Genomic DNA, 3,756 nt, shown 5'->3' with positions numbered 1-3,756 from the left:
GAAAAATGAAAGTGAAGTCGCTCAGTCATGTCCGACTCTTAGCAACCCATGGATTGCAGCCCACCAGGTTCCTCCGTCCATGGGATTCTCCAGGCAAGAGTACTGGAGTGGGGTGCCATTGCCTTCTCTGCCCCTTCTTTTTAGTATCTACCAATTCCTTGATTTTTCCCCTGGCAAAACTACACAATTAATTTTTTCTCTAATATGTGCTCTATTTATTGACAATAAAAATTTCTGAACTTACTTTTTTCCCTGATAGTCTTTGTTTTACAATTTAACTGGGTAAACATAAAAATAAATATTTTTAAAAAAATTAAATGCTAATGACTAAAAATTTAAGAAAAAAACAATTAACAATGAGATCAATGAAAAATAAAATAGCAATCAAATTTCTTTCATTAATTCACATATTTAATTAGCTCTTATTATCTGCCAGGAATAGGATAAACATAAGTGAACACAAAGAGTTTTTTCTATTCTCATTTTTAAATATGACAAAATCAGCAAAAGTCTAGATATGGAAAAACAGGCACTACCAGCCACAACTTTGGGTATAAATTAGTGTGACAATTTTGAAAAGTAGCTTTGTGATACACAGCAATAGCTTTAACATGTGTAAATTTAGTGAGCTTCCTGAGACTCTACTTTGAGATAATTTGTATAAAACATTATGTGCAAAAATTTTCAAATGTTCAACATAATGACAAATTAGAAGCAATCAAAAGACTACAGTGGAGGAACTGTAAAGTAGATTGTGATGAGTTCATGTAAAATATAATCTGAAACACTAAAAATGCTATTTGTATAAACTAGCTGCCAAAATATGAAAGATCTTAATAAATGACATTATATGTGAAGATAAAAATTCCAAACTATATTAAAATTGTGTAAAATATGCTGAGAAAAAAAAAAACCTTAAGAACAATATATAAGTAATAAATAAAAATAATTTCCATTTAGTTGGTTCCTTTTTTAAAACATATTTTCTACTTTAGTCATTTTACACAGGAGACAATTTTCCTTTTTTCTATATATATTTTGGGGGTTATTTTGATTGTTGTTTCTGTGTCTTTCGGTTTGGATACCCAAAATGCCAGGGTATCAGGAATTAAAAGGACTTTGAAATGAATTTGTTTCATTTATTTCGTTAAGAAATAATATAGAGTAATGGGTTGCTCACTTTTGGATTATTTGTATAAATATACACATATATTTTATATATAACATACACACACATACACAAATAGGTTAAGCTAAGAGTCAGACACAACTGAGTGTGCGCATGTGAGCACACACATATGCACACACACACACACAGGCTACTACAAACAGAAACAATAATCTCATAGCTTAAAATACAAGGGAAAAGAATAGTCTATTTCTCTCATAGTACAGGGTGAATGAGTGCATGAAGCATGAAGTCAACTCCAGCACTTAAGTTCTTGATGAGTGAATGATCTATTGAAGTTCACAGATCAAAGATCACCAAGAACAGACTTAGAGTTCACGTGAGTTAGGTTTATTGGTTTGCTGCAGACCAAGACACAAGTCCTCTGTGGGAAAAATGTAATCTCTTGGAGATAGTTCAGATAAGAGACTGTCTGTGTCAGCTATGATCAGGAGGTAAAACGAATGAAGTTGGTCTGCAAATGTCTTTGCTTAGAAAGGTTAGGCATTTTGCATTTGGTTTGCAGCTTTTTAATATAATGATCATATCACCACAACAGAAGAGGAAAAGTAAAGATATCTAAAGCATTGCTGACTTGGGCTGTACACAAATTATGCATTTTATTATATGCAATAAGTAAATGCTTATCAGACTTTTCCCAAAGTTTAAACTTCAATTAAGACAACTGTAACTTATATTCCATAAGATGAAGTTTTATAAGAATTATTAATGTAAAAGTAGTACAAATATTATTTTAAATATAAATCATAATTATTTTCTAGATTTTTTCAATGAATTTTGTAATATAATATTAAATACAGATTACATTAGACTTCCCAGGTGGCTCAGTGGTACAGAATCTGCCTACCAATACAGGAGACACATATTATTAAATCTTTGGATTGGGAAGATCACCTGGAGTAAGAAATGGCAACCCACTCCAGTATTCTTGCCTGGAGAATTCCATGGACAGAGGAGCCTGGTGGGCTACAGTCCATGGGGTCACAAAGAATCGGGCACAACTGAGCAATTACACACACAGACACGTGTGAATTAAATTTACGTATGCTAGGCAATCAGCTATTTCTTCTCTAAGTCTGAATTTTAAAAACTTTTCATGTATCATGTGCTTTCCACATTACTGTGAAGAGTAGCAGAGTATACCACCCCAAAATATGTCTGCCAAGACATGCCCTCACAAAATATGCCACTTTCATACACTGATTACTTTGAGCTGTAGGCACTTGAAACATAGCAAACACAGGGAAAGGACTTCTGTGAATATCCCTTATCTGCTTAAAGACAGATTTTGCAAAAGGAACTAATTTGTCATAAATCCCTCCCCAGGAGTTTCATCACCCAGAGAAGATTAACTCTTTAAAGGAGAGGAGACGAGAAATGAATGTCACACTCAAAGAGACTTTTTAAATAATTATAACTCCCATCTACTCTTAAGAGTCCAGTCAACTTCCCTAAAAATCATTTACTTTCCTCTAAGAGACTTGAATTCTCCCCCACTTAGCCTATTAAGATGGCATTTAAGTTTGAATTCTAAGCCACTTCTGGAAGTTACTTAATATTCTGTGGGTATTTCTCAGGTTCACATGAGGTATACATGATAGTAAATTTTCGTTTGTTTTTATTTTGTTAATTTCTCTTTTGTTACAGGAGTCTCAGATGAAAACTCAAAAAAAGTGGAGGGGAAATTATTTTTTCTCCCCTACAACAATTATAAGACAAGGACAATATTAGATAAGGAAAACTGTGACGGCCACATAACTCTAAGCTTCTTAACTGGAATCAAATAGATACTAGATGATCCATCTCCTTTGACAAAGCAAAATTACACACTATTTTGAATTAATTCATTCCATATTCTGAGGAAACTCTATGCCATTTTTTAGAAAGTAAATATCTTAAATATCATCAAAATATTAAAATCAGGGTATTACTTTATGTATGTTCCTAATATATCTTATGCTTATAAATTTATTTTATATAAAAAAGAGAAGATGTAGTAGATATGTATTGATGCACTTGTATAATCTGATTATTTTCTAAGGACAATAAAACAATGAAATGTTCATAATGTATCTCTGGATATTAATTTTGGGCTTTGTAAACCTTTTTTTGTTGAACTTTTTAAAACGCTTTGAGAATACTGACTGAAATTTATGATCATGACTTTGAAAAATAAAAAATGATATAGTAAATGACTTTAATGCCACATTATTTTTTTAAAAAGTGGATTTTTTTTGGACTGTTGTTTTTATGATACCCGAGCAATGAGCTCCTGGATTAGAAGAGAGTACTTTTTATGAAAACTTTATGTTATCGATTGGCAAGATAAATTCTATTGCTCAAAAGGCCTTAAGGTGAAATCTTAGGAGAAAGCAAAAAACTGCTGAGATGAAACAGTTTTATAAAATACAGCAGAACATAAAATGTAGTTTTAATGTAGAAGAAATAAAAATGATGGAGATACAGGATAGTTCTCAAAAGGCAGTATGGGAATTAGATAAGATGTTATTAGTGTATACAAAAACAAATCTAAAATAAAACAGAGCTATCTGCAATATTCCAAAGAA

The sequence above is a fragment of the Odocoileus virginianus genome, chromosome 8, assembly GCF_023699985.2.
Source record: "Odocoileus virginianus isolate 20LAN1187 ecotype Illinois chromosome 8, Ovbor_1.2, whole genome shotgun sequence".
Taxonomy (NCBI): domain Eukaryota; kingdom Metazoa; phylum Chordata; class Mammalia; order Artiodactyla; family Cervidae; genus Odocoileus; species Odocoileus virginianus.
The sequence above is the reverse complement of the archived record's forward strand: the minus strand, read 5'-3'. Positions refer to the sequence as shown.